The 8870-nt window shown below is 39.3% G+C and overlaps 1 non-coding gene across 1 annotated transcript; it reads left to right on the top strand.

The window, feature by feature from the left end:
- The first annotated feature begins 4063 nt into the window (after nucleotides 1-4063).
- LOC140482532 (U6 spliceosomal RNA) lies at nucleotides 4064-4165 on the top strand. The gene has a single exon (XR_011961737.1). It is a non-coding gene; the product is annotated as a U6 spliceosomal RNA (small nuclear RNA).
- The last annotated feature ends 4705 nt before the right edge of the window (nucleotides 4166-8870 follow it).

Genomic DNA, 8870 nt, shown 5'->3' with positions numbered 1-8870 from the left:
ATACTTAGGAGGGAAATCAGGAGAGCAAAACGGGAACATGAGATAGCTTTGGCAAATAGAATTCAGGAGAATCCAAAGGGTTTATACAAATATATTAATGACAAAAGTGTAACTCGGGAAAGAATAGGACCCCTCAAAGATCAGAAAGGCGGCCTTTGTGTGGAGCCACAGAAAATGGGGGAGATACTAAATTAACACTTTGCATCAGTTTTTTCTGTGGAAAAGGATATAGAAGATATAGACTGTAGGGAAATAGATGGTGACATCTTGCAAAATGTCCAGATTACAGAGGAGGAAGTGCTGAATGTCTTGAAACGGTTAAAAGTGGATAAATCCCCAGGTGTACCCGAGAACTCTGTGGGAAGCTAGAGAAATGATTGCTGTGCCTCTTGCTGAGGTATTTGTATCATCGATAGTCACAGGTGAGGTGGCAGAAGACTGGAGGTTGGCAAACGTGGTGCCACTGTTTAAGAAGGGCGGTAAAGACAAGCCAGGGAATGATAGACAGGTGAGTCTAACCTCGGTGGTGGGCAAGTTGTTGGAGGGAATCTTGAGGGACAGAATGTACATGTATTTGGAAAGGCAAGGGCTGATTTGGGATAGTCAACATGGTTTGGGCATGGGAAATCATGTCTCACAAACTTGATTGAGTTTTTTGAAGAAATAACAAAGAAGATTGATGAGGGCAGAGCAGTAGATGTGATCTATATGGACTTCAGTAAGGCGTTCGACAAGGTTCCCCATGGGAGACTGATTAGCAAGGTTAGATCTCATGGAATACAGGGAGAACTAGCCATTTGGATACAGAACTGGCTCAAAAGTAGAAGACAGAGGGTGGTGGTGGAGGGTTGTTTTTCAGACTGGAGGCCTGTGATCAGTGGAGTGCAACAAGGATCGGTGCTGGGTCCTCTACTTGTTGTCATTTACATAAATGATTTGGATGCTAACATAAGAGGTACAGTTAGTAAGTTTGCAGATGACACCAAAATTGGAGGTGTAGTGGATAGTGAAGAGGGTTACCTCTGATTACAACAGGATCTGGACCAGATGGGCTAATGGGCTGAGAAGTGGCAGATGGAGTTTAATTCAGATAAATGTGAGGTGCTGCATTTTGGGAAAGCAAATCTTAGCAGGATGTATACACTTAATGGTAAGGTCCTAGGGAGTGTTGCTGAACAAAGAGACCTTGGAGTGTAGGATCATAGCTCCTTGAAAGTGGAGTCGTAGGTAGATAGGATAGTGAAGAAGGTGTTTGGTATGCTTTCCTTTATTGGTCAGAGTATTGAGTACAGGAGTTGGGAGGTCATGTTGCGGCTGTACAGGACATTGGTTAGGCCACTGTTGGAATATTGCGTGCAATTCTGGTCTCCTTCCTATCGGAAAGATGTTGTGAAACTTGAACGGGTTCAGAAAAGATTTACAAGGTTGTTGCCAGGATTGGAGGATCTGAGCTACAGGGAGAGGCTAAACAGGCTGGGGCTGTTTTCCCTGGAGCGTCGGAGGCTGAGGGGTGACCTTATAGAAGTTTACAAAATTATGAGGGGCATGGATAGGATAAATAGACAAAGTCTTTTCCCTGAGGCCAGGGAGTCCAGAACTAGAGGGCATAGGTTTAGGGTGAGAGGAGAAAGATATAAAAGAGACCTAAGGGGCAACTTTTGTAGGCAGAGGGTGGTACGTGTATGGAATGAGCTGCCAGAGGATGTGGTGGAGGCTGGTACAACTGCAACAGTTAAGAGGTGTTTGGATGTGTCTATGAATAGGAAGGGTTTGGAGGGATGTGGGCTGGGTGCTGGCAGGTGGGACTAGATTGGGTTGGGATATCTGGTCGGCACGGACGGCTTGGACTAAAGAATCTGTTTCCATGCTTTGACTCTATGGTGAAGATTACATTATTATAATGGATTACTTCTCCAAATTTTCCATTGTTCGATGGCATAGCACAACAAGTACAAGCATCACTGAAATGGTAACTGCTTTTTTCAGTTGATTCCACATTCCAGAACTGATAATGTCTAACAATGGACAATACTTTCCTGGAAAACCATTTCAAGACATGTATATTAAGTGGGGAATGAACCATACAACATTATCACTCCACTATCCACAGTTAAATGGTCTAGCAGAATGTATGGTGCATATTATCAGATCAATTGTCATTAAATGTCAAGCAACAAATCAAGATTTTTGCATTATTCAATTGCTTTGTCTTTGTGCATTTTCATGCAATAGCAATGAAGAAAGGATTACAATTCCTTGCACAATCAATGCTCAGAAGACAAGTCACATAGTCATACCCAGTAACTCAACCATTCTAAGACACAGGGCCTTCTTCTTCAAGAACAGAGGAAAACAAAAGAGATACGCAACCAGTGAGGTCTCAGAGGAATACTACAACTATGCAGATAGTGTACATCAGAAATCCAAATGTTAATACAGAGGAACTTCGAATATCCAGCATTCAATAATCCAAATTTCGGATTATCTAGCAAGATTGCAAGGTCCCTATACTTGTCTAAACTATGTTATCTGGCATTCGCTTATCTTAAATTCAATTAATCAAAAGAAATACTTCCCGCCCATGTACTTCGGATAATTGAGGTTCCTCTGTATTTGGAGAAAAGCAAAGATTTCCAAAATATAGAACCAGCCCAGTCCAGTGCCCTTAAAAGACAAAATATCAATATCAAGGCATGTAACCTGAGGGTATAAATATTTCAGTCTCTGTCTCAACTGGAACCATTTGAAGCATGACATACTGCTGGAAGCATGTAACAGTTTGTAACTGAGTAGCTTCACATTAGCTCAGACATTGAAATGCTTTTGATGATTTTATATGCAGATTTCAATGCTTTCTCTAATTTGTGTGGCCATTCTGAGGTTCTGCCAAGGTTCCATACATGCCAATTGACAGGTCAACACACTGATTTCCTGTTTCAGAAGTCACTGCAATGTACCCACCTTAGAGGTCTGTGCACTGCACTGAAACAAAATTAGAGGAACTGTTGGTAGACATATGTGATATAAAGTGTAAATATGCCATAGTCTTACCAGACAATACAGCTGTTGTCTCATTGGAGAGAGAGATAACTGGTGGTGGTTTAATGTGAAAATCAATATATTGGGCAAGGAGAGGTTGAGAAGTAGAGTCGTCCATGTTAATCTTGGCTGGCTTGATATATAGGATCTATAATAAACATCTGTTAAACCTTTCAAAACTACGTTACACATGTCTGGTTGTAACGTTACAGGAGTTAACACAAGTATTATTTCATCCAGTACAAATATCCTGCCGGAGGCAAAAACCCACAACACAGTGAACGAACAGAACTCGTTCTACAACATGTGCAAGAAGCTAAACTTCTTCTTCCCTGGTCTAAAACATTTTTACGCTATTGCAAGAAATTTTGGTCTTTGGCTACTACTTCTTTTGATACTTTGGAGCAATTCGCTTTAAATGGAATTCAATAAAACCTATGTACAAAAGCACAAGGCTGTCTTTAGAAGCAGCAAATTGTTTGTGATTACATTATATTAACAATAGTTTCACCCACACTGTACTGATGCATGGCCTTAATTTTTCATTTCTTTGTTTACATTACTCACACAGCTGTTTAGTACTGATTTAGGAGTCGATATAAGATATTCTGCCTAAAAAGCCTTCTTTATGATCTGCAGCCATGTTTCTATTTGAATTTCCAAAATTTCTCATCAAGAATAACATCTTTTACATCACCACTGTAGTATTAGATAAAGCTGCCAGATACCAAGTCCAAACCAGCATGTTATGTTTGGTCTTTTCGTTTCCTGAAAGGATTCTCTGGAATTGGTAACTTTGTGATATTGTTATTTATGCACTAATCAGTGATGTCTCTGCTCAAGTAATTTTGAGTCAATGAAGCTACAAAAAATCCTTTGTTTTTTGAAATTAAATAGGACAAAGGTTAGGAAAAGATTATTTAGTGGCCGTTGTTTACTTTCAGCATTATTCATTCAGCCCACATTCTCTGCTGGGTACTGATGTCTGAAATATCAGTGAATTGTTAGTTATTCACTGGTAGTAGTGCTTGCTTCAACAGCGCATACACTAAAATTGGAACAAATCTGAGATGAGCATGGCCCCTGCACAAGGGTGATGCAAACTCATGAAGTGCTCCATATTTAAGGCCTCTTGTAGTGCAGTGGTAAAATCCCTTGTTTCATCCAGGAGGCAAGGGTTCAAGTCCCACCTATTCCAGATGTAATTCCCTGAACAGTTGATTTGAAAGTAGTTTTTCACTGGTAATACATGCATATACTGTGGATGTTTCCTGCAGTCACTAAAATGTTTCTTTTCCTTTTTTAGCTTATTTCTACTTCATAACTGCATTATTCTTTTTTCCATTTTAATAAAGAGTAATACAAATATAAAAAGGCAAGAAAGCAGCTTATATGCAAATATCATGCAATATGGAGAAAAATACCAACATCACAATTGTAGTACATAGTGGCACAAATAGTGGCATGGAAAGTGAAAGACATACATAAGGATGGAAAATGACAAGAAAAGGGCATAGGAACAAGGGCCATACCAGTATTATGTTTGCAAGAGCAGGTGAAAAGCTAAGAACCCTGCAGTGTGTAACTCACCTGATAACTCCCCAAAGCCACCAAGTTAGGAGTGCGATGGAATACGCACAAGTTAGGAGTGTGATGGAATACGCCTCATTTGCCTGCAACTCCAATAACACTCCATATACTTATTGTCATCCTGGACAAAGCAATACTGTAATTGGTACCAACAAACATACAGTCCCTCCATTAATGGCACTCAGCAGCAGCAACATGCACCATCTAAAAAAGTATCATAGAAATTCATGCAAGTTCTTTAGACAGAACCCTCAAAACCTACAACCGTTACCATCTAGAAAGATAAAGGCAGCAGATACAGTGGAACACAATCAACTGCAAGTTTTCTGCCAAACCATTCACCATCCTTACTTGGAAATATATTGCCATTTCTTCACTGTTGATTTGTCAAAATCCTGAAAATCCCATCCTCACGACATTGTGCGTCTACCTACAACAAATAGGCTTCAGCAATTCAAAATGGCAGTTCACCGAACCTACTCAAGGACGACTAGGGCTATGCAATTAATGTTGAACCAGCCAGCACTGCCCACATTCCATGAATTAATTAAAAAAGAAGAAACAAGGGAGAATTTCTGGATCTGCTTTTCTCATGCTTGGGGAGGAGACTCAGGAAACAATGGAACACCACTCTAATTAACATTTTCTTTAGCTGCAATTTCTGATGATCACAATTGGATAACAATAGAATCACGCTAATAATACAGCATTTTATGATAGCAATATTTCAATCTTCAACACTACCTACCACAAATCAATTGTATATTATGACTTTATGGCTCCTAGGAGCATAAGTGGGCAATTTGTCTGCTGTGTTGGAAGCTGAGGTGCTCTAACAGTGTTTTTGTATTCTTGTATCTGTCCCCTTGTGGCTGTTTAATTTTTGCTTTCAGAATATTAAGATCTGATGCATAAATTACTTTTCTAAAAGGAAAGGCAAATGAGTGGACTTATTCATATGATAATGTCATATTAAGTTTCTTGTCAGGGCCATTTCAAATTTAATTCTTTGGTTTTAGCAAATGCCATCAATTATATGTTTGTGAGTGAGTTACAATGCAAACTTGAAGAATCTTTGTTTACTTATCTAATTTCTTTGGAATGACTGTTTGATATCTCCCAGCGATTAATACCTGAAGATTTGATTTCTTCCAGCAACATAGATTTTCATCTGAGATATTTAAGCTTTGATCATCTGTGACTTAATTCTTTTGGTTTTCTATTCATTGTAAATTTGTGAAATTCATTGCAAGATTGACCAATATTTCCAGGTTTAAACAGCAAGTACCGAATTAAGAGATCACAGAATGTTTTCGCAGTGAATTTAGCAGACTATCTTCAACAGAAATAGCCCATTAATGCTGTGAACACAAGTACCTATGCACTCACAAGTGTCTATTTTCAAATCCCTGGTAAGGTCATTGCACTATGCTTTCTGGCAGCTTTTAGCAAATTGCAGTAATTTGTGGAGATGAAAAAATGATAACATGCTGAAAGGTATTGTGTTACTGACAAAATGGCTCTTCCAGTAGCTATTAAAAATTCTCTTAAGCTTACATTTACCTCTAGAAAGCCTATAATACTGGGTTGCTAGTTAATTATCCCCCTTTATGCATGTCATAAATGCCCAGCAGTGACATGAAAATGTTTTTCAACAACACACCAGTAGGGGAAAGGAAAGCAAGAGATATGCTCGTGGCCAATAGCAAAGGCCAGAGAGTCGAAGGTAAAAAAAAACAAAATTGCTCACAGACTAATTACTTTATGAAGAGGTACAGGTTTATGTAATAACCGTTTAGCAGGAACAAAAGTAGACCTGTGATATTTTTCAGAATGTCAAAACTAAGACACAAAGGCGCAAGCTCTATAACTCTCACTATTACTTACAACATCTTCCGTCATTCACTGTCGCCACCTCAACACTCCACAGCTTTAACATAACATGGTCTCTGTGTTTCTAATCAGTCACCCAAAATGACTCCCCACTTGCACCAAAAGTAACAGTTGTGCCACTTGCTTCCATTGCTCTTAGCACCCACCTCTTGCTTGGTCCAAGAGGAAAGTAGCCCCCTCGCATTGATAGAATATTTCAAGATGGGTGGTGGGCTGCCTGATATTCGGCTCCTCATGCCTTATGCAGAAAACGTCCTTGCTCAAGTTGCCCAGAGCTTCTAACTGGCTGTATCCCAGTCTCTGGATTGATGTTGAAAATTGCCCTTCATTTATTGTATTCCTGAGCAAGGCTATCTCCCTTGTCTTGATTGAGGCCTGAAGACAATTATGACACATTTCCCATCTTTATGGCTGTGTACTAAATTCACAGCAAGATTGGACTATATGAACCTCTACTTCGAGGGAAGTGGGCAGAGTGCAAAACTGCATGGCAAGGCAAAGATGCTGTGAGTATCCAGGTAGGCTCAGAATGAGTGAGCAATATGATAGCAAACAAAGAGCTCAGGGATGCAGCCTGGTCTAGTCCATGATGCTCCCACAAATAGAAGTGGGGATCATGATATATGATTAATCATAACCGTTGATAATTTTTTACAGTGTGCCAACTTCACAGTAAACTCTGGCAGAAGGGGACTCATTATGTTGTCTTCTTAGAATGTCTTTTTCCTTCCTCTTCACTTCTTCTGTTCCACTGCTGTTTCCTTCAGACTGACAAGATCTGTCCTATCACATTGTAAGGTTATCCACCATGCCACTGAGTATAAATTGTTAACTACAGTAGAGCTGACTGGGAGGGCCTGATGTCGTTTCTTGGTTGAGTTGCATTGCTGGTATGATATGACTGAGTACTCTCCTATATGTTAACTCATTGAACATGTGATACAAAGATCTTTTGAAGTAGATGTCTTAAAGTCTATGAATAATCCACGAATTACATTGCTATAATGTCACAGGCTCATTCATAATGCAGAACTCCAGCAGGATAATCCAGGTAATGAAAGTATTGTTTCAACATGTCAATTGCCTCTTCAGTTGCATTTTGTTTAACAGCATGGCTTTCTTTGCACGCACGACATGCAAATGTATGCATTGTACCCCAAGGTTATCAGCAAAGTCATGAACTACTATACCTTGTTGCGCAGTAACCACTCTTGGTTTTCCTTGGTAGTTCTACTATAACTCTCATGGTGAATTGCTGCACAATGATGACAACATGACCACTGCCAGGATATCAATTTGAATGATTTACTACCTACTGTCACTTACCAGTTAGGTATTTTGCAAGGGGATTATGAGCTTTATTCAAAAATTCCAGGTCAGGTGGCCAAATATACCCTCAAGACAGTTAAATGATATAATGACATGTGACATTCCCTTATGAATGTGCCCATCTCATCTTCAGTCACATGATCAGTGCAATGGAGTCAGTATTGTGTGTTCAGTCAGTCAGTTGTGTATACTTAATGTACAGGAACATCAGTGAGAAAAGAAAACAGATTATGAATGAGCCTGTGAAATTATAGCAATGCAAATAGTAGTATTATTCATAAACTTCAAGACATCTACTTCAAAAGATCTTTGTGTCACATGTTGTACAAGTTAACATATAAGACAACACTCAGGCATATCATGCCAGCAGTGCTGTTTAATCAAGAAACTACATCAACTTCTCCCGTCAGTTCTACCACAGTTGACACATGGCATCCATAAAGCAATGGGCTTCAAAATGCTTTCAATATCCCCCTAACCATGGCAAGATCTAAGCTCTTTGTGAAGGTGTATACTCACTCTCCTTGCTGATCTCGAGCAAGAAAGAATGAAATATAGTTAGTTTTCTGAACAGAAAAACTCAATGATCTCTTTTTTGATGGAACAGTGGATGTTAAACAGCGAGCTGTTATATTTAGCCAGCTCCAATCTGGATGAAGCAATATTGAGAAAAGTTCATAACTGTAAAGTACTGTCAATGCTGGAAGTCTGGAACATAAAGTGGAAAGTGATGTGGAAAATCAGTATGCAGCATATGTGGAGAGAGAAATAGGGCAAACATTTTGCAATCAAATAATGCTACTTTGGAACAAAAGTTCATTCTATCATTGCGAGTAGCTGTTGGGGAGGTGATGGTGCAATGGCATTATTGCTACACTGTTAATCCAAAGACCCAAGTAATGTACTGAGATCTCAGGTTCAAATCTTGTCATGACAGTTAGTGGAATTTAAATTCAATAAACAACAAAATCTGGAGTTAAGAATCTAATGATGACATGAAACCATTGCCAATTGTTGGA

Source organism: Chiloscyllium punctatum, chromosome 10 (genome assembly GCF_047496795.1).
Source record: "Chiloscyllium punctatum isolate Juve2018m chromosome 10, sChiPun1.3, whole genome shotgun sequence".
Lineage (NCBI taxonomy): Eukaryota > Metazoa > Chordata > Chondrichthyes > Orectolobiformes > Hemiscylliidae > Chiloscyllium > Chiloscyllium punctatum.
This window is presented reverse-complemented; position numbering and strand designations above follow the sequence as displayed.